This window comes from Ascidia mentula, chromosome 6 (genome assembly GCF_947561715.1).
Source record: "Ascidia mentula chromosome 6, kaAscMent1.1, whole genome shotgun sequence".
NCBI classification, from domain to species: domain Eukaryota; kingdom Metazoa; phylum Chordata; class Ascidiacea; order Phlebobranchia; family Ascidiidae; genus Ascidia; species Ascidia mentula.
The window spans coordinates 14,236,222-14,253,604 of record NC_138571.1 but is presented as its reverse complement, the minus strand read 5'-3'; the positions used below and the strand labels follow the sequence as shown (position 1 = coordinate 14,253,604).

Sequence of the window (17,383 nt, the reverse complement as noted above, 5' to 3'; positions counted from 1 at the left end):
AAAAAAGAAGGAACCGACCGATAAGGGACTTGAACCCTTGACCGTTGGATTAAAAGTCCAACGCTCTACCGACTGAGCTAACCGGGCTACTGCGACGAATTGTTTAGATTCAGTGGAACATTTGTTGATCAAATCTACTTGTCTGGAAAATTATTTTTTTAATATGATTCAAAAGTTTCCCAGACCGGGAATTGAACCCGGGCCGCCTGGGTGAGAGCCAGGAATCCTAACCACTAGACCATCTGGGAGGTTGTCAAAAGGAAGGCTTTCACCTTGTTTGAAACTTTGAGAATGCAATATGTGAAAAAAGAAGGAACCGCCCGATAAGGGACTTCAACCCTTCACCGTTGGATTAAAAGTCCAACGCTCTACCGACTGAGCTAACCGGGCTACTGAGAAGAATTCTTTAGATTCAGTGGAACATTTGTTGATCAAATCTACTTGTCCTCAAAATTATTTTTTTAAATGATTCAAAAGCTTCCCAGACCGGGAATTGAACCCGGGCCGCCTGGGTGAGAGCCAGGAATCCTAACCTCTAGACCATCTGGGAGGTTGTCAAAACGATGGCTTTCACCTTGCTTGAAACTTTGAGAATGCAATATGTGAAAAAAGAAGGAACCGCCCGATAAGGGACTTGAACCCTTGACCGTTGGATTAAAAGTCCAACGCTCTACCGACTGAGCTAACCGGGCTACTGCGACGAATTGTTTAGATTCAGTGGAACATTTGTTGATCAAATCTACTTGTCTGGAAAATTATTTTTTTAATATGATTCAAAAGCTTCCCAGACCGGGAATTGAACCCGTGCCGCCTTGGTGAGAGCCAGGAATCCTAACCACTAGACCATCTGGGAGGTTGTCAAAAGGAAGGCTTTCACCTTGTTTGAAACTTTGAGAATGCAATATGTGAAAAAAGAAGGAACCGCCCGATAAGGGACTTGAACCCTTGACCGTTGGATTAAAAGTCCAACGCTCTACCGACTGAGCTAACCGGGCTACTGAGAAGAATTCTTTAGATTCAGTGGAACATTTGTTGATCAAATCTACTTGTCCTCAAAATTATTTTTTTAAATGATTCAAAAGCTTCCCAGACCGGGAATTGAACCCGGGCCGCCTGGGTGAGAGCCAGGAATCCTAACCACTAGACCATCTGGGAGGTTGTCAAAAACGAAGGCTTTCACCTTGTTTGAAACTTTGAGAATACAATATGTGAAAAAAGAAGGAACCGCCCGATAAGGGACTTCAACCCTTCACCGTTGGATTAAAAGTCCAACGCTCTACCGACTGAGCTAACCGGGCTACTGTGAAGAATTGTTAAGATTCAGTGGAACATTTGTTGATCAAATCTACTTGTCTGCAAAATTATGTTTTTTAAATGATTTAAATGCTTCCCAGACCGGGAATTGAACCCGGGCCGCCTGGGTGAGAGCCAGGAATCCTAACCACTAGACCATCTGGGAGGTTGTCAAAACGAAGGCTTTCACCTTGCTTGAAACTTTGAGAATGCAATATGTGAAAAAAGAAGGAACCGCCCGATAAGGGACTTGAACCCTTGACCGTTGGATTAAAAGTCCAACGCTCTACCGACTGAGCTAACCGGGCTACTGAGAAGAATTGTTTAGATTCAGTGGAACATTTGTTGATCAAATCTACTTGTCCTCAAAATTATTTTTTTACATGATTCAAAAGCTTCCCAGACCGGGAATTGAACCCGGGCCGCCTGGGTGAGAGCCAGGAATCCTAACCACTAGACCATCTGGGAGGTTGTCAAAACGAAGGCTTTCACCTTGCTTGAAACTTTGAGAATGCAATATGTGAAAAAAGAAGGAACCGCCCGATAAGGGACTTGAACCCTTGACCGTTGGATTAAAAGTCCAACGCTCTACCGACTGAGCTAACCGGGCTACTGAGAAGAATTGTTTAGATTCAGTGGAACATTTGTTGATCAAATCTACTTGTCCTCAAAATTATTTTTTTACATGATTCAAAAGCTTCCCAGACCGGGAATTGAACCCGGGCCGCCTGGGTGAGAGCCAGGAATCCCAACCACTAGTCCATCTGGGAGGTTGTTAAAACGAAGGCTTTCACCTTTTTTGAAACTTTGAGAATACAATATGTGAAAAAAGAAGGAACCGCCCGATAAGGGACTTGAACCCTTGACCGTTGGATTAAAAGTCCAACGCTCTACCGACTGAGCTAACCGGGCTACTGCGACGAATTGTTTAGATTCAGTGGAACATTTGTTGATCAAATCTACTTGTCTGGAAAATTATTTTTTTAATATGATTCAAAAGTTTCCCAGACCGGGAATTGAACCCGGGCCGCCTGGGTGAGAGCCAGGAATCCTAACCACTAGACCATCTGGGAGGTTGTCAAAAGGAAGGCTTTCACCTTGTTTGAAACTTTGAGAATGCAATATGTGAAAAAAGAAGGAACCGCCCGATAAGGGACTTCAACCCTTCACCGTTGGATTAAAAGTCCAACGCTCTACCGACTGAGCTAACCGGGCTACTGAGAAGAATTCTTTAGATTCAGTGGAACATTTGTTGATCAAATCTACTTGTCCTCAAAATTATTTTTTTAAATGATTCAAAAGCTTCCCAGACCGGGAATTGAACCCGGGCCGCCTGGGTGAGAGCCAGGAATCCTAACCTCTAGACCATCTGGGAGGTTGTCAAAACGATGGCTTTCACCTTGCTTGAAACTTTGAGAATGCAATATGTGAAAAAAGAAGGAACCGCCCGATAAGGGACTTGAACCCTTGACCGTTGGATTAAAAGTCCAACGCTCTACCGACTGAGCTAACCGGGCTACTGCGACGAATTGTTTAGATTCAGTGGAACATTTGTTGATCAAATCTACTTGTCTGGAAAATTATTTTTTTAATATGATTCAAAAGCTTCCCAGACCGGGAATTGAACCCGTGCCGCCTTGGTGAGAGCCAGGAATCCTAACCACTAGACCATCTGGGAGGTTGTCAAAAGGAAGGCTTTCACCTTGTTTGAAACTTTGAGAATGCAATATGTGAAAAAAGAAGGAACCGCCCGATAAGGGACTTGAACCCTTGACCGTTGGATTAAAAGTCCAACGCTCTACCGACTGAGCTAACCGGGCTACTGAGAAGAATTCTTTAGATTCAGTGGAACATTTGTTGATCAAATCTACTTGTCCTCAAAATTATTTTTTTAAATGATTCAAAAGCTTCCCAGACCGGGAATTGAACCCGGGCCGCCTGGGTGAGAGCCAGGAATCCTAACCACTAGACCATCAGGGAGGTTGTCAAAAACGAAGGCTTTCACCTTGTTTGAAACTTTGAGAATACAATATGTGAAAAAAGAAGGAACCGCCCGATAAGGGACTTCAACCCTTCACCGTTGGATTAAAAGTCCAACGCTCTACCGACTGAGCTAACCGGGCTACTGTGAAGAATTGTTAAGATTCAGTGGAACATTTGTTGATCAAATCTACTTGTCTGCAAAATTATTTTTTTAAATGATTTAAATGCTTCCCAGACCGGGAATTGAACCCGGGCCGCCTGGGTGAGAGCCAGGAATCCTAACCACTAGACCATCTGGGAGGTTGTCAAAACGAAGGCTTTCACCTTGCTTGAAACTTTGAGAATGCAATATGTGAAAAAAGAAGGAACCGCCCGATAAGGGACTTGAACCCTTGACCGTTGGATTAAAAGTCCAACGCTCTACCGACTGAGCTAACCGGGCTACTGAGAAGAATTGTTTAGATTCAGTGGAACATTTGTTGATCAAATCTACTTGTCCTCAAAATTATTTTTTTACATGATTCAAAAGCTTCCCAGACCTGGAATTGAACCCGGGCCGCCTGGGTGAGAGCCAGGAATCCTAACCACTAGACCATCTGGGAGGTTGTCAAAACGAAGGCTTTCACCTTGCTTGAAACTTTGAGAATGCAATATGTGAAAAAAGAAGGAACCGCCCGATAAGGGACTTGAACCCTTGACCGTTGGATTAAAAGTCCAACGCTCTACCGACTGAGCTAACCGGGCTACTGAGAAGAATTGTTTAGATTCAGTGGAACATTTGTTGATCAAATCTACTTGTCCTCAAAATTATTTTTTTACATGATTCAAAAGCTTCCCAGACCGGGAATTGAACCCGGGCCGCCTGGGTGAGAGCCAGGAATCCCAACCACTAGTCCATCTGGGAGGTTGTTAAAACGAAGGCTTTCACCTTTTTTGAAACTTTGAGAATACAATATGTGAAAAAAGAAGGAACCGCCCGATAAGGGACTTGAACCCTTGACCGTTGGATTAAAAGTCCAACGCTCTACCGACTGAGCTCACCGGGCTACTGTGAAGAATTGTTTAGATTCAGTGGAACATTTGTTGATCAAATCTACTTGTCTGCAAAATTATTTTTTTAAATGATTTAAATGCTTCCCAGACCGGGAATTGAACCCGGGCCGCCTGGGTGAGAGCCAGGAATCCTAACCACTAGACCATCTGGGAGGTTGTCAAAACGAAGGCTTTCACCTTGCTTGAAACTTTGAGAATGCAATATGTGAAAAAAGAAGGAACCGCCCGATAAGGGACTTGAACCCTTGACCGTTGGATTAAAAGTCCAACGCTCTACCGACTGAGCTAACCGGGCTACTGAGAAGAATTGTTTAGATTCAGTGGAACATTTGTTGATCAAATCTACTTGTCCTCAAAATTATTTTTTTACATGATTCAAAAGCTTCCCAGACCGGGAATTGAACCCGGGCCGCCTGGGTGAGAGCCAGGAATCCTAACCACTAGACCATCTGGGAGGTTGTCAAAACGAAGGCTTTCACCTTGCTTGAAACTTTGAGAATGCAATATGTGAAAAAAGAAGGAACCGCCCGATAAGGGACTTGAACCCTTGACCGTTGGATTAAAAGTCCAACGCTCTACCGACTGAGCTAACCGGGCTACTGAGAAGAATTGTTTAGATTCAGTGGAACATTTGTTGATCAAATCTACTTGTCCTCAAAATTATTTTTTTACATGATTCAAAAGCTTCCCAGGCAGGGAATTGAACCCGGGCCGCCTGGGTGAGAGCCAGGAATCCTAACCACTAGACCATCTGGGAGGTTGTCAAAACGAAGTCTTTCACCTTGTTTGAAACTTTGAGAATACAAAATGCGCAAAAAGACGGAACCGCCCGAAAAGGGACTTGAACCCTTGACCGTTGGATTAAAAGTCCAACGCTCTACCGACTGAGCTCACCGGGCTACTGTGAAGAATTGTTTAGATTCGGTGTAACATTTGTTGATCAAATCTACTTGTCTGCAAAATTATTTTTTTAATATGATTAAAAAGCTTCCCAGGCAGGGAATTGAACCCGGGCCGCCTGGGTGAGAGCCAGGAATCCTAACCTCTAGACCATCTGGGAGGTTGTCAAAACGATGGCTTTCACCTTGCTTGAAACTTTGAGAATGCAATATGTGAAAAAAGAAGGAACCGCCCGATAAGGGACTTTAACCCTTGACCGTTGGATTAAAAGTCCAACGCTCTACCGACTGAGCTAACCGGGCTACTGCGACGAATTGTTTAGATTCAGTGGAACATTTGTTGATCAAATCTACTTGTCTGGAAAATTATTTTTTTAATATGATTCAAAAGCTTCCCAGACCGGGAATTGAACCCGTGCCGCCTGGGTGAGAGCCAGGAATCCTAACCACTAGACCATCTGGGAGGTTGTCAAAACGAAGGCTTTCACCTTGCTTGAAACTTTGAGAATGCAATATGTGAAAAAAGAAGGAACCGCCCGATAAGGGACTTGAACCCTTGACCGTTGGATTAAAAGTCCAACGCTCTACCGACTGAGCTAACCGGGCTACTGAGAAGAATTGTTTAGATTCAGTGGAACATTTGTTGATCAAATCTACTTGTCCTCAAAATTATTTTTTTACATGATTCAAAAGCTTCCCAGGCAGGGAATTGAACCCGGGCCGCCTGGGTGAGAGCCAGGAATCCTAACCACTAGACCATCTGGGAGGTTGTCAAAACGAAGTCTTTCACCTTGTTTGAAACTTTGAGAATACAAAATGCGCAAAAAGACGGAACCGCCCGAAAAGGGACTTGAACCCTTGACCGTTGGATTAAAAGTCCAACGCTCTACCGACTGAGCTCACCGGGCTACTGTGAAGAATTGTTTAGATTCGGTGTAACATTTGTTGATCAAATCTACTTGTCTGCAAAATTATTTTTTTAATATGATTAAAAAGCTTCCCAGGCAGGGAATTGAACCCGGGCCGCCTGGGTGAGAGCCAGGAATCCTAACCTCTAGACCATCTGGGAGGTTGTCAAAACGATGGCTTTCACCTTGCTTGAAACTTTGAGAATGCAATATGTGAAAAAAGAAGGAACCGCCCGATAAGGGACTTTAACCCTTGACCGTTGGATTAAAAGTCCAACGCTCTACCGACTGAGCTAACCGGGCTACTGCGACGAATTGTTTAGATTCAGTGGAACATTTGTTGATCAAATCTACTTGTCTGGAAAATTATTTTTTTAATATGATTCAAAAGCTTCCCAGACCGGGAATTGAACCCGTGCCGCCTGGGTGAGAGCCAGGAATCCTAACCACTAGACCATCTGGGAGGTTGTCAAAACGAAGGCTTTCACCTTGCTTGAAACTTTGAGAATGCAATATGTGAAAAAAGAAGGAACCGCCCGATAAGGGACTTGAACCCTTGACCGTTGGATTAAAAGTCCAACGCTCTACCGACTGAGCTAACCGGGCTACTGTGAAGAATTGTTTAGATTCAGTGGAACATTTGTTGATCAAATCTACTTGTCTGCAAAATTATTTTTTTAATATGATTCAAAAGCTTCCCAGACCGGGAATTGAAACCGGGCCGTCTGGGTGAGAGCCAGGAATCCTAACCACTAGACCATCAGGGAGGTTGTTAAAACGAAGGCTTTCACCTTGTTTGAAACATTGAGAATACAATATGTGAAAAAAGAAGGAACCGCCCGATAAGGGACTTGAACCCTTGACCGTTGGATTAAAAGTCCAACGCTCTACCGACTGAGATAACCGGGCTACTGTGAAGAATTGTTTAGATTCAGTGGAACATTTGTTGATCAAATCTACTTGTCTGCAAAATTATTTTTTTAATATGATTCAAAAGTTTCCCAGACCGGGAATTGAACCCGGGCCGCCTGGGTGAGAGCCAGGAATCCTAACCACTAGACCATCTGGGAGGTTGTCAAAACGAAGGCTTTCACCTTGTTTGAAACTTTGAGAATACAATATGTGAAAAAAGAAGGAACCGCCCGATAAGGGACTTGAACCCTTGACCGTTGGATTAAAAGTCCAACGCTCTACCGACTGAGCTAACCGAGCTACTGAGAAGAATTGTTTAGATTCAGTGGAACATTTGTTGATCAAATCTACTTGTCTGCAAAATTATTTTTTTAAATGATTTGAATGCTTCCCAGACCGGGAATTGAACCCGGGCCGCCTGGGTGAGAGCCAGGAATCCTAACCACTAGACCATCTGGGAGGTTGTCAAAACGAAGGCTTTCACCTTGTTTGAAACTTTGAGAATGCAATATGCGCAAAAAGAAGGAACCGCCCGATAAGGGACTTGAACCCTTGACCGTTGGATTAAAAGTCCAACGCTCTACCGACTGAGCTAACCGGGCTACTGAGAAGAATTGTTTAGATTCAGTGGAACATTTGTTGATCAAATCTACTTGTCCTCAAAATTATTTTTTTAAATGATTCAAAAGCTTCCCAGACCGGGAATTGAACCCGGGCCGCCTGGGTGAGAGCCAGGAATCCTAACCACCAGACCATCTGGGAGGTTGTTGAAACGAAGGCTTTCACCTTGTTTGAAACTTTGAGAATACAATATGTGAAAAAAGAAGGAACCGCCCGATAAGGGACTTGAACCCTTGACCGTTGGATTAAAAGTCCAACGCTCTACCGACTGAGCTAACTGGGCTACTGTGAAGAATTGTTAAGATTCAGTGGAACATTTGTTGATCAAATCTACTTGTCTGCAAAATTATTTTTTTAAATGATTTGGAAGCTTCCCAGACCGGGAATTGAACCCTTGCCGCCTGGGTGAGAGCCAGGAATCCCAACCACTAGACCATCTGGGAGGTTGTTAAAACGAAGGCTTTCACCTTGTTTGAAACTTTGAGAATACAATATGCGCAAAACGAAGGAACCGCCCGATAATGGACTTGAACCCTTGACCGTTGGATTAAAAGTCCAACGCTCTACCGACTGAGCTCACCGGGCTACTGTGTAGAATTGTTTAGATTCAGTAGAACATTTGTTGATCAAATCTACTTGTCTGCAAAATTATTTTTTTAAATGATTTAAATGCTTCCCAGACCGGGAATTGAACCCGGGCCGCCTGGGTGAGAGCCAGGAATCCTAACCACTAGACCATCTGGGAGGTTGTCAAAACGAAGGCTTTCACCTTGTTTGAAACTTTGAGAATACAATATGCGCAAAAAGAAGGAATCGCCCGATAAGGGACTTGAACCCTTGACCGTTGGATTAAAAGTCCAACGCTCTACCGACTGAGCTCACCGGGCTACTGTGAAGAATTGTTTAGATTCAGTGGAACATTTGTTGATCAAATCTACTTGTCTGCAAAATTATTTTTATAATATGATTAAAAAGCTTCCCAGGCAGGGAATTGAACCCGGGCCGCCTGGGTGAGAGCCAGGAATCCTAACCTCTAGACCATCTGGGAGGTTGTCAAAACGATGGCTTTCACCTTGCTTGAAACTTTGAGAATGCAATATGTGAAAAAAGAAGGAACCGCTCGATAAGGGACTTTAACCCTTGACCGTTGGATTAAAAGTCCAACGCTCTACCGACTGAGCTAACCGGGCTACTGCGACGAATTGTTTAGATTCAGTGGAACATTTGTGGATCAAATCTACTTGTCTGGAAAATTATTTTTTTAATATGATTAAAAAGCTTCCCAGACCGGGAATTGAACCCGTGCCGCCTGGGTGAGAGCCAGGAATCCTAACCACTAGACCATCTGGGAGGTTGTCAAAACGAAGGCTTTCACCTTGCTTGAAACTTTGAGAATGCAATATGTGAAAAAAGAAGGAACCGCCCGATAAGGGACTTGAACCCTTGACCGTTGGATTAAAAGTCCAACGCTCTACCGACTGAGCTAACCGGGCTACTGTGAAGAATTGTTTAGATTTAGTGGAACATTTGTTGATCAAATCTACTTGTCTGCAAAATTATTTTTTTTGATATGATTCAAAAGCTTCCCAGACCGGGAATTGAAACCGGGCCGTCTGGGTGAGAGCCAGGAATCCTAACCACTAGACCATCAGGGAGGTTGTCAAAACGAAGGCTTTCACCTTGTTTGAAACATTGAGAATACAATATGTGAAAAAAGAAGGAACCGCCCGATAAGGGACTTGAACCCTTGACCGTTGGATTAAAAGTCCAACGCTCTACCGACTGAGCTAACCGGGCTACTGTGAAGAATTGTTTAGATTCAGTGGAACATTTGTTGATCAAATCTACTTGTCTGCAAAATTATTTTTTTTATATGATTCAAAAGCTTCCCAGACCGGGAATTGAACCCGTGCCGCCTGGGTGAGAGCCAGGAATCCTAACCACTAGACCATCTGGGAGGTTGTCAAAACGAAGGCTTTCACCTTGCTTGAAACTTTGAGAATGCAATATGTGAAAAAAGCAGGAACCGCCCGATAAGGGACTTGAACCCTTGACCGTTGGATTAAAAGTCCAACGCTCTACCGACTGAGCTAACCGGGCTACTGAGAAGAATTGTTTAGATTCAGTGGAACATTTGTTGATCAAATCTACTTGTCCTCAAAATTATTTTTTTGAATTATTCAAAAGCTTCCCAGACCGGGAATTGAACCCGGGCCGCCTGGGTGAGAGCCAGGAATCCTAACCACTAGACCATCTGGGAGGTTGTCAAAACGAAGGCTTTCACCTTGTTTGAAACTTTGAGAATGCAAAATGCGCAAAAAGACGGAACCGCCCGATGAGGGACTTGAACCCTTGACCGTTGGATTAAAAGTCCAACGCTCTACCGACTGACCTCACCGGGCTACTGTGAAGAATTGTTTAGATTCAGTGGAACATTTGTTGATCAAATCTACTTGTCTGCAAAATTATTTTTTTAATATGATTAAAAAGCTTCCCAGGCAGGGAATTGAACCCGGGCCGCCTGGGTGAGAGCCAGGAATCCTAACCTCTAGACCATCTGGGAGGTTGTCAAAACGATGGCTTTCACCTTGCTTGAAACTTTGAGAATGCAATATGTGAAAAAAGAAGGAACCGCCCCATAAGGGACTTTAACCCTTGACCGTTGGATTAAAAGTCCAACGCTCTACCGACTGAGCTAACCGGGCTACTGCGACGAATTGTTTAGATTCAGTGGAACATTTGTTGATCAAATCTACTTGTCTGCAAAATTATTTTTTTAATATGATTCAAAAGCTTCCCAGACCGGGAATTGAACCCGTGCCGCCTAGGTGAGAGCCAGGAATCCTAACCACTATACCATCTGGGAGGTGTCAAAACGAAGGCTTTCACTTTGCTTGAAACTTTGAGAATGCAATATGTGAAAAAAGAAGGAACCGCCGATAAGGGACTTGAACCCTTGACCGTTGGATTAAAAGTCCAACGCTCTACCGACTGAGCTAACCGTGCTACTGTGAAGAATTGTTTAGATTTAGTGGAACATTTGTTGATCAAATCTACTTGTCTGCAAAATTATTTTTTTTGATATGATTCAAAAGCTTCCCAGACCGGGAATTGAAACCGGGCCGTCTGGATGAGAGCCAGGAATCCTAACCACTAGACCATCAGGGAGGTTGTTAAAACGAAGGCTTTCACCTTGTTTGAAACATTGAGAATACAATATGTGAAAAAAGAAGGAACCGCCCGATAAGGGACTTGAACCCTTGACCGTTGGATTAAAAGTCCAACGCTCTACCGACTGAGCTAACCGGGCTACTGTGAAGAATTGTTTAGATTCAGTGGAACATTTGTTGATCAAATCTACTTGTCTGCAAAATTATTTTTTTTATATGATTCAAAAGCTTCCCAGACCGGGAATTGAACCCGGGCCGCCTGGGTGAGAGCCAGGAATCCTAACCACTAGACCATCTGGGAGGTTGTCAAAACGAAGGCTTTCACCTTGCTTGAAACTTTGAGAATGCAATATGTGAAAAAAGCAGGAACCGCCCGATAAGGGACTTGAACCCTTGACCGTTGGATTAAAAGTCCAACGCTCTACCGACTGAGCTAACCGGGCTACTGAGAAGAATTGTTTAGATTCAGTGGAACATTTGTTGATCAAATCTACTTGTCCTCAAAATTATTTTTTTGAATTATTCAAAAGCTTCCCAGACCGGGAATTGAACCCGGGCCGCCTGGGTGAGAGCCAGGAATCCTCACCACTAGACCATCTGGGAGGTTGTCAAAACGAAGGCTTTCACCTTGCTTGAAACTTTGAGAATGCAATATGTGAAAAAAGCATGAACCGCCCGATAAGGGACTTGAACCCTTGACCGTTGGATTAAAAGTCCAACGCTCTACCGACTGAGCTAACCGGGCTACTGAGAAGAATTGTTTAGATTCAGTGGAACATTTGTTGATCAAATCTACTTGTATTCAAAATTATTTTTTTGAATGATTCAAATCTTCCCAGACCGGGAATTGAACACGGGCCGCCTGGGTGAGAGCCAGGAATCCCAACCACTAGACCATCTGGGAGGTTGTTGAAACGAAGGCTTTCACCTTGTTTGAAACTTTGAGAATACAATATGTGAAAAAAGAAGGAACCGCCCGATAAGGGACTTGAACCCTTGACCGTTGGATTAAAAGTCCAACGCTCTACCGACTGAGCTAACCGGGCTACTGCGACGAATTGTTTAGATTCAGTGGAACATTTGTTGATCAAATCTACTTGTCTGCAAAATTATTTTTTTGATATGATTCAAAAGCTTCCCAGACCGGGAATTGAACCCGTGCCGCCTGGGTGAGAGCCAGGAATCCTAACCACTAGACCATCTGGGAGGTTGTCAAAACGAAGGCTTTCACCTTGTTTGAATCTATGAGAATACAATATGCGCAAAAAGAAGGAACCGCCCGATAAGGGACTTGAACCCTTGACCGTTGGATTAAAAGTCCAACGCTCTACCGACTGAGCTAACCGGGCTACTGTGAAGAATTGTTTAGATTCAGTGGAACATTTGTTGATCAAATCTACTTGTCTGCAAAATTATTTTTTTATGTGATTCAAAAGCTTCCCAGACCGGGAATTGAACCCGGGCCGCCTGGGTGAGAGCCAGGAATCCTAACCACTAGACCATCTGGGAGGTTGTTAAAACGAAGGCTTTCACCTTGTTTGAAACTTTGAGAATACAATATGTGAAAAAAGAAGGAACCGCCCGATAAGGGACTTGAACCCTTGACCGTTGGATTAAAAGTCCAACGCTCTACCGACTGAGCTAGCCGGGCTACTGTGAAGAATTGCTAAGATTCAGTGGAACATTTGTTGATCAAATCTACTTGTCTGCAAAATTATTTTTTTAAATGATTTGAATGCTTCCCAGACCGGGAATTGAACCCGGGCCGCCTGGGTGAGAGCCAGGAATCCTAACCACTAGACCATCTGGGAGGTTGTCAAAACGAAGGCTTTCACCTTGTTTGAAACTTTGAGAATACAATATGCGCAAAAAGAAGGAACCGCCCGATAAGGGACTTGAACCCTTGACCGTTGGATTAAAAGTCCAACGCTCTACCGACTGAGCTAACCGGGCTACTGTGAAGAATTGTTTAGATTCAGTGGAACATTTGTTGATCAAATCTACTTGTCTGCAAAATTATTTATTTAATATGATTCAAAAGCTTCCCAGACCGGGAATTGAACCCGGGCCGCCTGGGTGAGAGCCAGGAATCCTAACCACTAGACCATCTGGGAGGTTGTCAAAAGGAAGGCTTTCACCTTGTTTGAAACTTTGAGAATGCAATATGTGAAAAAAGCAGGAACCGCCCGATAAGGGACTTGAACCCTTGACCGTTGGATTAAAAGTCCAACGCTCTACCGACTGAGCTAACCGGGCTACTGAGAAGAATTGTTTAGATTCAGTGGAACATTTGTTGATCAAATCTACTTGTCCTCAAAATTATTTTTTTAAATGATTCAAAAGCTTCCCAGACCGGGAATTGAACCCGGGCCGCCTGGGTGAGAGCCAGGAATCCTAACCACTAGACCATCTGGGAGGTTGTTAAAACGAAGGCTTTCACCTTGTTTGAAACTTTGAGAATACAATATGTGAAAAAAGAAGGAACCGCCGATAAGGGACTTGAACCCTTGACCGTTGGATTAAAAGTCCAACGCTCTACCGACTGAGCTAACCGGGCTACTGTGAAGAATTGTTAAGATTCAGTGGAACATTCGTTGATCAAACCTACTTGTCTGCAAAATTATTTTTTTAAATGATTTGAAAGCTTCCCAGACCGGGAATTGAACCCGGGCCGCCTGGGTGAGAGCCAGGAATCCCAACCACTAAACCATCTGGGAGGTTGTTAAAACGAAGGCTTTCACCTTGTTTGAAACTTTGAGAATACAATATGCGCAAAACGAAGGAACCGCCCGATAATGGACTTGAACCCTTGACCGTTGGATTAAAAGTCCAACGCTCTACCGACTGAGCTCACCGGGCTACTGTGAAGAATTGTTTAGATTCAGTGGAACATTTGTTGATCAAATCTACTTGTCTGCAAAATTATTTTTTTAAATGATTTAAATGCTTCCCAGACCGGGAATTGAACCCGGGCCGCCTGGGTGAGAGCCAGGAATCTTAACCACTAGACCATCTGGGAGGTTGTCAAAACGAAGGCTTTCACCTTGTTTGAAACTTTGAGAATACAATATGCGCAAAAAGAAGGAACCGCCCGATAAGGGACTTGAACCCTTGACCGTTGGATTAAAAGTCCAACGCTCTACCGACTGAGCTAACCGGGCTACTGTGAAGAATTGTTTAGATTCAGTGGAACATTTGTTGATCAAATCTACTTGTCTGCAAAATTATTTTTTTATATGATTCAAAATCTTCCCAGACCGGGAATTGAACCCGGGCCGCCTGGGTGAGAGCCAGGAATCCTAACCACTAGACCATCTGGGAGGTTGTCAAAACGATGGCTTTCACCTTGCTTGAAACTTTGAGAATGCAATATGTGAAAAAAGAAGGTACCGCCCGATAAGGGACTTGAACCCTTGACCGTTGGATTAAAAGTCCAACGCTCTACCGACTGAGCTAACCGGGCTACTGCGACGAATTGTTTAGATTCAGTGGAACATTTGTTGATCAAATCTACTTGTCTGCAAAATTATTTTTTTGATATGATTCAAAAGCTTCCCAGACCGGGAATTGAACCCGTGCCGCCTGGGTGAGAGCCAGGAATCCTAACCACTAGACCATCTGCGAGGTTGTCAAAACGAAGGCTTTCACCTTGTTTGAATCTATGAGAATACAATATGCGAAAAAAGAAGGAACCGCCCGATAAGGGACTTGAACCCTTGACCGTTGGATTAAAAGTCCAACGCTCTACCGACTGAGCTAACCGGGCTACTGGGAAGAATTGTTTAGATTCAGTGGAACATTTGTTGATCAAATCTACTTGTCTGCAAAATTATTTTTTTAATATGATTCAGAAGCTTCCCAGACCGGGAATTGAACCCGGGCCGCCTGGGTGAGAGCCAGGAATCCTAACCACTAGACCATCTGGGAGGTTGTCAAAACGAAGGCTTTCACCTTGTTTGAAACTTTGAGAATACAATATGCGCAAAAAGAAGGAACCGCCCGATAAGGGACTTGAACCCTTGACCGTTGGATTAAAAGTCCAACGCTCTACCGACTGAGCTAACCGGGCTACTGTGAAGAATTGTTTAGATTCAGTGGAACATTTGTTGATCAAATCTACTTGTCTGCAAAATTATTTTTTTAATATGATTCAAAAGCTTCCCAGACCGGGAATTGAACCCGGGCCGCCTGGGTGAGAGCCAGGAATCCTAACCACTAGACCATCTGGGAGGTTGTCAAAAGGAAGGCTTTCACCTTGTTTGAAACTTTGAGAATGCAATATGTGAAAAAAGCAGGAACCGCCCGATAAGGGACTTGAACCCTTGACCGTTGGATTAAAAGTCCAACGCTCTACCGACTGAGCTAACCGGGCTACTGAGAAGAATTGTTTAGATTCAGTGGAACATTTGTTGATCAAATCTACTTGTCCTCAAAATTATTTTTTTAAATGATTCAAAAGCTTCCCAGACCGGGAATTGAACCCGGGCCGCCTGGGTGAGAGCCAGGAATCCTAACCACTAGACCATCTGGGAGGTTGTTAAAACGAAGGCTTTCACCTTGTTTGAAACTTTGAGAATACAATATGTGAAAAAAAAGGAACCGCCGATAAGGGACTTGAACCCTTGACCGTTGGATTAAAAGTCCAACGCTCTACCGACTGAGCTAACCGGGCTACTGTGAAGAATTGTTAAGATTCAGTGGAACATTCGTTGATCAAATCTACTTGTCTGCAAAATTAATTTTTTAAATGATTTGAAAGCTTCCCAGACCGGGAATTGAACCCGGGCCGCCTGGGTGAGAGCCAGGAATCCCAACCACTAGACCATCTGGGAGGTTGTTAAAACGAAGGCTTTCACCTTGTTTGAAACTTTGAGAATACAATATGCGCAAAACGAAGGAACCGCCCGATAATGGACTTGAACCCTTGACCGTTGGATTAAAAGTCCAACGCTCTACCGACTGAGCTCACCGGGCTACTGTGAAGAATTGTTTAGATTCAGTGGAACATTTGTTGATCAAATCTACTTGTCTGCAAAATTATTTTTTTAAATGATTTAAATGCTTCCCAGACCGGGAATTGAACCCGGGCCGCCTGGGTGAGAGCCAGGAATCTTAACCACTAGACCATCTGGGAGGTTGTCAAAACGAAGGCTTTCACCTTGTTTGAAACTTTGAGAATACAATATGCGCAAAAAGAAGGAACCGCCCGATAAGGGACTTGAACCCTTGACCGTTGGATTAAAAGTCCAACGCTCTACCGACTGAGCTAACCGGGCTACTGTGAAGAATTGTTTAGATTCAGTGGAACATTTGTTGATCAAATCTACTTGTCTGCAAAATTATTTTTTGATATGATTCAAAATCTTCCCAGACCGGGAATTGAACCCGGGCCGCCTGGGTGAGAGCCAGGAATCCTAACCACTAGACCATCTGGGAGGTTGTCAAAACGAAGGCTTTCACCTTGCTTGAAACTTTGAGAATGCAATATGTGAAAAAAGAAGGTACCGCCCGATAAGGGACTTGAACCCTTGACCGTTGGATTAAAAGTCCAACGCTCTACCGACTGAGCTAACCGGGCTACTGCGACGAATTGTTTAGATTCAGTGGAACATTTGTTGATCAAATCTACTTGTCTGCAAAATTATTTTTTTGATATGATTCAAAAGCTTCCCAGACCGGGAATTGAACCCGTGCCGCCTGGGTGAGAGCCAGGAATCCTAACCACTAGACCATCTGCGAGGTTGTCAAAACGAAGGCTTTCACCTTGTTTGAATCTATGAGAATAAAATATGCGAAAAAAGAAGGAACCGCCCGATAAGGGACTTGAACCCTTGACCGTTGGATTAAAAGTCCAACGCTCTACCGACTGAGCTAACCGGGCTACTGGGAAGAATTGTTTAGATTCAGTGGAACATTTGTTGATCAAATCTACTTGTCTGCAAAATTATTTTTTTAATATGATTCAAAAGCTTCCCAGACCGGGAATTGAACCCGGGTCGCCTGGGTGAGAGCCAGGAATCCCAACCACTAGACCATCTGGTAGGTTGTTAAAACGAAGGCTTTCACCTTGTTTGAAACTTTGAGAATACAATATGCGCAAAACGAAGGAACCGCCCGATAAGGGACTTGAACCCTTGACCGTTGGATTAAAAGTCCAACGCTCTACCGACTGAGCTCACCGGGCTACTGTGAAGAATTGTTTAGATTCAGTGGAACATTTGTTGATCAAATCTACTTGTCTGCAAAATTATTTTTTTAATATGATTCAAAAGCTTCCCAGACCGGGAATTGAACCCGGGCCGCCTGGGTGAGAGCCAGGGATCCTAACCACTAGACCATCTGGGAGGTTGTCAAAACGAAGGCTTTCACCTTGCTTGAAACTTTGAGAATGCAATATGCGAAAAAAGAAGGAACCGCCCGATAAGGGACTTGAACCCTTGACCGTTGGATTAAAAGTCCAACGCTCTACCGACTGAGCTAACCGGGCTACTGCGACGAATTGTTTAGATTCAGTGAAACATTTGTTGATCAAATCTACTTGTCT

At 43.7% G+C, this 17,383-nt stretch overlaps 67 non-coding genes across 67 annotated transcripts; all 67 read right to left on the bottom strand.

The window, feature by feature from the left end:
- Nucleotides 1-176: 176 nt before the first annotated feature.
- On the bottom strand, nt 177-248 carry Trnae-cuc (transfer RNA glutamic acid (anticodon CUC)). Its single transcript has one exon. It is a non-coding gene; the product is annotated as a tRNA-Glu (tRNA).
- A 230-nt stretch (nt 249-478) lies between these two features.
- Nucleotides 479-550, bottom strand: Trnae-cuc (transfer RNA glutamic acid (anticodon CUC)). Its single transcript has one exon. It is a non-coding gene; the product is annotated as a tRNA-Glu (tRNA).
- Nucleotides 551-619: 69 nt separating this feature from the next.
- Trnak-uuu (transfer RNA lysine (anticodon UUU)) lies at nt 620-692 on the bottom strand. The gene has a single exon. It is a non-coding gene; the product is annotated as a tRNA-Lys (tRNA).
- A 230-nt stretch (nt 693-922) lies between these two features.
- Trnak-uuu (transfer RNA lysine (anticodon UUU)) lies at nt 923-995 on the bottom strand. Its single transcript has one exon. It is a non-coding gene; the product is annotated as a tRNA-Lys (tRNA).
- An 88-nt stretch (nt 996-1,083) lies between these two features.
- On the bottom strand, nt 1,084-1,155 carry Trnae-cuc (transfer RNA glutamic acid (anticodon CUC)). The gene has a single exon. It is a non-coding gene; the product is annotated as a tRNA-Glu (tRNA).
- A 232-nt stretch (nt 1,156-1,387) lies between these two features.
- On the bottom strand, nt 1,388-1,459 carry Trnae-cuc (transfer RNA glutamic acid (anticodon CUC)). Its single transcript has one exon. It is a non-coding gene; the product is annotated as a tRNA-Glu (tRNA).
- A 69-nt stretch (nt 1,460-1,528) lies between these two features.
- Trnak-uuu (transfer RNA lysine (anticodon UUU)) lies at nt 1,529-1,601 on the bottom strand. The gene has a single exon. It is a non-coding gene; the product is annotated as a tRNA-Lys (tRNA).
- Nucleotides 1,602-1,689: 88 nt separating this feature from the next.
- Nucleotides 1,690-1,761, bottom strand: Trnae-cuc (transfer RNA glutamic acid (anticodon CUC)). The gene has a single exon. It is a non-coding gene; the product is annotated as a tRNA-Glu (tRNA).
- A 69-nt stretch (nt 1,762-1,830) lies between these two features.
- On the bottom strand, nt 1,831-1,903 carry Trnak-uuu (transfer RNA lysine (anticodon UUU)). The gene has a single exon. It is a non-coding gene; the product is annotated as a tRNA-Lys (tRNA).
- Nucleotides 1,904-2,132: 229 nt separating this feature from the next.
- On the bottom strand, nt 2,133-2,205 carry Trnak-uuu (transfer RNA lysine (anticodon UUU)). The gene has a single exon. It is a non-coding gene; the product is annotated as a tRNA-Lys (tRNA).
- Nucleotides 2,206-2,294: 89 nt separating this feature from the next.
- On the bottom strand, nt 2,295-2,366 carry Trnae-cuc (transfer RNA glutamic acid (anticodon CUC)). Its single transcript has one exon. It is a non-coding gene; the product is annotated as a tRNA-Glu (tRNA).
- A 230-nt stretch (nt 2,367-2,596) lies between these two features.
- Nucleotides 2,597-2,668, bottom strand: Trnae-cuc (transfer RNA glutamic acid (anticodon CUC)). The gene has a single exon. It is a non-coding gene; the product is annotated as a tRNA-Glu (tRNA).
- Nucleotides 2,669-2,737: 69 nt separating this feature from the next.
- Trnak-uuu (transfer RNA lysine (anticodon UUU)) lies at nt 2,738-2,810 on the bottom strand. The gene has a single exon. It is a non-coding gene; the product is annotated as a tRNA-Lys (tRNA).
- A 230-nt stretch (nt 2,811-3,040) lies between these two features.
- Trnak-uuu (transfer RNA lysine (anticodon UUU)) lies at nt 3,041-3,113 on the bottom strand. Its single transcript has one exon. It is a non-coding gene; the product is annotated as a tRNA-Lys (tRNA).
- An 88-nt stretch (nt 3,114-3,201) lies between these two features.
- On the bottom strand, nt 3,202-3,273 carry Trnae-cuc (transfer RNA glutamic acid (anticodon CUC)). Its single transcript has one exon. It is a non-coding gene; the product is annotated as a tRNA-Glu (tRNA).
- A 231-nt stretch (nt 3,274-3,504) lies between these two features.
- Nucleotides 3,505-3,576, bottom strand: Trnae-cuc (transfer RNA glutamic acid (anticodon CUC)). The gene has a single exon. It is a non-coding gene; the product is annotated as a tRNA-Glu (tRNA).
- A 69-nt stretch (nt 3,577-3,645) lies between these two features.
- Trnak-uuu (transfer RNA lysine (anticodon UUU)) lies at nt 3,646-3,718 on the bottom strand. The gene has a single exon. It is a non-coding gene; the product is annotated as a tRNA-Lys (tRNA).
- A 229-nt stretch (nt 3,719-3,947) lies between these two features.
- Nucleotides 3,948-4,020, bottom strand: Trnak-uuu (transfer RNA lysine (anticodon UUU)). Its single transcript has one exon. It is a non-coding gene; the product is annotated as a tRNA-Lys (tRNA).
- Nucleotides 4,021-4,410: 390 nt separating this feature from the next.
- On the bottom strand, nt 4,411-4,482 carry Trnae-cuc (transfer RNA glutamic acid (anticodon CUC)). Its single transcript has one exon. It is a non-coding gene; the product is annotated as a tRNA-Glu (tRNA).
- Nucleotides 4,483-4,551: 69 nt separating this feature from the next.
- Nucleotides 4,552-4,624, bottom strand: Trnak-uuu (transfer RNA lysine (anticodon UUU)). Its single transcript has one exon. It is a non-coding gene; the product is annotated as a tRNA-Lys (tRNA).
- Nucleotides 4,625-4,712: 88 nt separating this feature from the next.
- Nucleotides 4,713-4,784, bottom strand: Trnae-cuc (transfer RNA glutamic acid (anticodon CUC)). Its single transcript has one exon. It is a non-coding gene; the product is annotated as a tRNA-Glu (tRNA).
- Nucleotides 4,785-4,853: 69 nt separating this feature from the next.
- Trnak-uuu (transfer RNA lysine (anticodon UUU)) lies at nt 4,854-4,926 on the bottom strand. Its single transcript has one exon. It is a non-coding gene; the product is annotated as a tRNA-Lys (tRNA).
- A 694-nt stretch (nt 4,927-5,620) lies between these two features.
- Trnae-cuc (transfer RNA glutamic acid (anticodon CUC)) lies at nt 5,621-5,692 on the bottom strand. The gene has a single exon. It is a non-coding gene; the product is annotated as a tRNA-Glu (tRNA).
- A 69-nt stretch (nt 5,693-5,761) lies between these two features.
- Nucleotides 5,762-5,834, bottom strand: Trnak-uuu (transfer RNA lysine (anticodon UUU)). The gene has a single exon. It is a non-coding gene; the product is annotated as a tRNA-Lys (tRNA).
- An 835-nt stretch (nt 5,835-6,669) lies between these two features.
- Nucleotides 6,670-6,742, bottom strand: Trnak-uuu (transfer RNA lysine (anticodon UUU)). The gene has a single exon. It is a non-coding gene; the product is annotated as a tRNA-Lys (tRNA).
- A 392-nt stretch (nt 6,743-7,134) lies between these two features.
- On the bottom strand, nt 7,135-7,206 carry Trnae-cuc (transfer RNA glutamic acid (anticodon CUC)). The gene has a single exon. It is a non-coding gene; the product is annotated as a tRNA-Glu (tRNA).
- Nucleotides 7,207-7,275: 69 nt separating this feature from the next.
- On the bottom strand, nt 7,276-7,348 carry Trnak-uuu (transfer RNA lysine (anticodon UUU)). The gene has a single exon. It is a non-coding gene; the product is annotated as a tRNA-Lys (tRNA).
- An 88-nt stretch (nt 7,349-7,436) lies between these two features.
- Trnae-cuc (transfer RNA glutamic acid (anticodon CUC)) lies at nt 7,437-7,508 on the bottom strand. Its single transcript has one exon. It is a non-coding gene; the product is annotated as a tRNA-Glu (tRNA).
- A 69-nt stretch (nt 7,509-7,577) lies between these two features.
- On the bottom strand, nt 7,578-7,650 carry Trnak-uuu (transfer RNA lysine (anticodon UUU)). The gene has a single exon. It is a non-coding gene; the product is annotated as a tRNA-Lys (tRNA).
- Nucleotides 7,651-7,738: 88 nt separating this feature from the next.
- On the bottom strand, nt 7,739-7,810 carry Trnae-cuc (transfer RNA glutamic acid (anticodon CUC)). Its single transcript has one exon. It is a non-coding gene; the product is annotated as a tRNA-Glu (tRNA).
- Nucleotides 7,811-7,879: 69 nt separating this feature from the next.
- Trnak-uuu (transfer RNA lysine (anticodon UUU)) lies at nt 7,880-7,952 on the bottom strand. Its single transcript has one exon. It is a non-coding gene; the product is annotated as a tRNA-Lys (tRNA).
- Nucleotides 7,953-8,342: 390 nt separating this feature from the next.
- Nucleotides 8,343-8,414, bottom strand: Trnae-cuc (transfer RNA glutamic acid (anticodon CUC)). Its single transcript has one exon. It is a non-coding gene; the product is annotated as a tRNA-Glu (tRNA).
- Nucleotides 8,415-9,089: 675 nt separating this feature from the next.
- Nucleotides 9,090-9,162, bottom strand: Trnak-uuu (transfer RNA lysine (anticodon UUU)). Its single transcript has one exon. It is a non-coding gene; the product is annotated as a tRNA-Lys (tRNA).
- Nucleotides 9,163-9,393: 231 nt separating this feature from the next.
- On the bottom strand, nt 9,394-9,466 carry Trnak-uuu (transfer RNA lysine (anticodon UUU)). Its single transcript has one exon. It is a non-coding gene; the product is annotated as a tRNA-Lys (tRNA).
- A 230-nt stretch (nt 9,467-9,696) lies between these two features.
- Nucleotides 9,697-9,769, bottom strand: Trnak-uuu (transfer RNA lysine (anticodon UUU)). The gene has a single exon. It is a non-coding gene; the product is annotated as a tRNA-Lys (tRNA).
- An 88-nt stretch (nt 9,770-9,857) lies between these two features.
- Nucleotides 9,858-9,929, bottom strand: Trnae-cuc (transfer RNA glutamic acid (anticodon CUC)). The gene has a single exon. It is a non-coding gene; the product is annotated as a tRNA-Glu (tRNA).
- A 977-nt stretch (nt 9,930-10,906) lies between these two features.
- On the bottom strand, nt 10,907-10,979 carry Trnak-uuu (transfer RNA lysine (anticodon UUU)). The gene has a single exon. It is a non-coding gene; the product is annotated as a tRNA-Lys (tRNA).
- Nucleotides 10,980-11,068: 89 nt separating this feature from the next.
- Trnae-cuc (transfer RNA glutamic acid (anticodon CUC)) lies at nt 11,069-11,140 on the bottom strand. Its single transcript has one exon. It is a non-coding gene; the product is annotated as a tRNA-Glu (tRNA).
- A 69-nt stretch (nt 11,141-11,209) lies between these two features.
- Nucleotides 11,210-11,282, bottom strand: Trnak-uuu (transfer RNA lysine (anticodon UUU)). The gene has a single exon. It is a non-coding gene; the product is annotated as a tRNA-Lys (tRNA).
- Nucleotides 11,283-11,370: 88 nt separating this feature from the next.
- Trnae-cuc (transfer RNA glutamic acid (anticodon CUC)) lies at nt 11,371-11,442 on the bottom strand. Its single transcript has one exon. It is a non-coding gene; the product is annotated as a tRNA-Glu (tRNA).
- A 69-nt stretch (nt 11,443-11,511) lies between these two features.
- Trnak-uuu (transfer RNA lysine (anticodon UUU)) lies at nt 11,512-11,584 on the bottom strand. Its single transcript has one exon. It is a non-coding gene; the product is annotated as a tRNA-Lys (tRNA).
- A 228-nt stretch (nt 11,585-11,812) lies between these two features.
- On the bottom strand, nt 11,813-11,885 carry Trnak-uuu (transfer RNA lysine (anticodon UUU)). The gene has a single exon. It is a non-coding gene; the product is annotated as a tRNA-Lys (tRNA).
- A 230-nt stretch (nt 11,886-12,115) lies between these two features.
- Trnak-uuu (transfer RNA lysine (anticodon UUU)) lies at nt 12,116-12,188 on the bottom strand. Its single transcript has one exon. It is a non-coding gene; the product is annotated as a tRNA-Lys (tRNA).
- An 88-nt stretch (nt 12,189-12,276) lies between these two features.
- Nucleotides 12,277-12,348, bottom strand: Trnae-cuc (transfer RNA glutamic acid (anticodon CUC)). The gene has a single exon. It is a non-coding gene; the product is annotated as a tRNA-Glu (tRNA).
- A 69-nt stretch (nt 12,349-12,417) lies between these two features.
- Trnak-uuu (transfer RNA lysine (anticodon UUU)) lies at nt 12,418-12,490 on the bottom strand. The gene has a single exon. It is a non-coding gene; the product is annotated as a tRNA-Lys (tRNA).
- An 88-nt stretch (nt 12,491-12,578) lies between these two features.
- Nucleotides 12,579-12,650, bottom strand: Trnae-cuc (transfer RNA glutamic acid (anticodon CUC)). The gene has a single exon. It is a non-coding gene; the product is annotated as a tRNA-Glu (tRNA).
- A 69-nt stretch (nt 12,651-12,719) lies between these two features.
- Nucleotides 12,720-12,792, bottom strand: Trnak-uuu (transfer RNA lysine (anticodon UUU)). Its single transcript has one exon. It is a non-coding gene; the product is annotated as a tRNA-Lys (tRNA).
- An 89-nt stretch (nt 12,793-12,881) lies between these two features.
- Nucleotides 12,882-12,953, bottom strand: Trnae-cuc (transfer RNA glutamic acid (anticodon CUC)). The gene has a single exon. It is a non-coding gene; the product is annotated as a tRNA-Glu (tRNA).
- Nucleotides 12,954-13,022: 69 nt separating this feature from the next.
- Trnak-uuu (transfer RNA lysine (anticodon UUU)) lies at nt 13,023-13,095 on the bottom strand. Its single transcript has one exon. It is a non-coding gene; the product is annotated as a tRNA-Lys (tRNA).
- Nucleotides 13,096-13,183: 88 nt separating this feature from the next.
- Nucleotides 13,184-13,255, bottom strand: Trnae-cuc (transfer RNA glutamic acid (anticodon CUC)). Its single transcript has one exon. It is a non-coding gene; the product is annotated as a tRNA-Glu (tRNA).
- A 531-nt stretch (nt 13,256-13,786) lies between these two features.
- On the bottom strand, nt 13,787-13,858 carry Trnae-cuc (transfer RNA glutamic acid (anticodon CUC)). Its single transcript has one exon. It is a non-coding gene; the product is annotated as a tRNA-Glu (tRNA).
- Nucleotides 13,859-13,927: 69 nt separating this feature from the next.
- On the bottom strand, nt 13,928-14,000 carry Trnak-uuu (transfer RNA lysine (anticodon UUU)). Its single transcript has one exon. It is a non-coding gene; the product is annotated as a tRNA-Lys (tRNA).
- Nucleotides 14,001-14,088: 88 nt separating this feature from the next.
- Trnae-cuc (transfer RNA glutamic acid (anticodon CUC)) lies at nt 14,089-14,160 on the bottom strand. The gene has a single exon. It is a non-coding gene; the product is annotated as a tRNA-Glu (tRNA).
- Nucleotides 14,161-14,229: 69 nt separating this feature from the next.
- On the bottom strand, nt 14,230-14,302 carry Trnak-uuu (transfer RNA lysine (anticodon UUU)). The gene has a single exon. It is a non-coding gene; the product is annotated as a tRNA-Lys (tRNA).
- A 230-nt stretch (nt 14,303-14,532) lies between these two features.
- Nucleotides 14,533-14,605, bottom strand: Trnak-uuu (transfer RNA lysine (anticodon UUU)). Its single transcript has one exon. It is a non-coding gene; the product is annotated as a tRNA-Lys (tRNA).
- Nucleotides 14,606-14,694: 89 nt separating this feature from the next.
- On the bottom strand, nt 14,695-14,766 carry Trnae-cuc (transfer RNA glutamic acid (anticodon CUC)). The gene has a single exon. It is a non-coding gene; the product is annotated as a tRNA-Glu (tRNA).
- A 69-nt stretch (nt 14,767-14,835) lies between these two features.
- Nucleotides 14,836-14,908, bottom strand: Trnak-uuu (transfer RNA lysine (anticodon UUU)). Its single transcript has one exon. It is a non-coding gene; the product is annotated as a tRNA-Lys (tRNA).
- Nucleotides 14,909-14,997: 89 nt separating this feature from the next.
- Trnae-cuc (transfer RNA glutamic acid (anticodon CUC)) lies at nt 14,998-15,069 on the bottom strand. Its single transcript has one exon. It is a non-coding gene; the product is annotated as a tRNA-Glu (tRNA).
- Nucleotides 15,070-15,138: 69 nt separating this feature from the next.
- On the bottom strand, nt 15,139-15,211 carry Trnak-uuu (transfer RNA lysine (anticodon UUU)). The gene has a single exon. It is a non-coding gene; the product is annotated as a tRNA-Lys (tRNA).
- Nucleotides 15,212-15,299: 88 nt separating this feature from the next.
- Nucleotides 15,300-15,371, bottom strand: Trnae-cuc (transfer RNA glutamic acid (anticodon CUC)). Its single transcript has one exon. It is a non-coding gene; the product is annotated as a tRNA-Glu (tRNA).
- A 530-nt stretch (nt 15,372-15,901) lies between these two features.
- On the bottom strand, nt 15,902-15,973 carry Trnae-cuc (transfer RNA glutamic acid (anticodon CUC)). Its single transcript has one exon. It is a non-coding gene; the product is annotated as a tRNA-Glu (tRNA).
- A 69-nt stretch (nt 15,974-16,042) lies between these two features.
- On the bottom strand, nt 16,043-16,115 carry Trnak-uuu (transfer RNA lysine (anticodon UUU)). The gene has a single exon. It is a non-coding gene; the product is annotated as a tRNA-Lys (tRNA).
- An 88-nt stretch (nt 16,116-16,203) lies between these two features.
- Nucleotides 16,204-16,275, bottom strand: Trnae-cuc (transfer RNA glutamic acid (anticodon CUC)). Its single transcript has one exon. It is a non-coding gene; the product is annotated as a tRNA-Glu (tRNA).
- Nucleotides 16,276-16,344: 69 nt separating this feature from the next.
- Trnak-uuu (transfer RNA lysine (anticodon UUU)) lies at nt 16,345-16,417 on the bottom strand. Its single transcript has one exon. It is a non-coding gene; the product is annotated as a tRNA-Lys (tRNA).
- Nucleotides 16,418-16,647: 230 nt separating this feature from the next.
- On the bottom strand, nt 16,648-16,720 carry Trnak-uuu (transfer RNA lysine (anticodon UUU)). The gene has a single exon. It is a non-coding gene; the product is annotated as a tRNA-Lys (tRNA).
- A 392-nt stretch (nt 16,721-17,112) lies between these two features.
- Trnae-cuc (transfer RNA glutamic acid (anticodon CUC)) lies at nt 17,113-17,184 on the bottom strand. Its single transcript has one exon. It is a non-coding gene; the product is annotated as a tRNA-Glu (tRNA).
- Nucleotides 17,185-17,253: 69 nt separating this feature from the next.
- Trnak-uuu (transfer RNA lysine (anticodon UUU)) lies at nt 17,254-17,326 on the bottom strand. Its single transcript has one exon. It is a non-coding gene; the product is annotated as a tRNA-Lys (tRNA).
- Between the last annotated feature and the right edge of the window lie 57 nt (nt 17,327-17,383).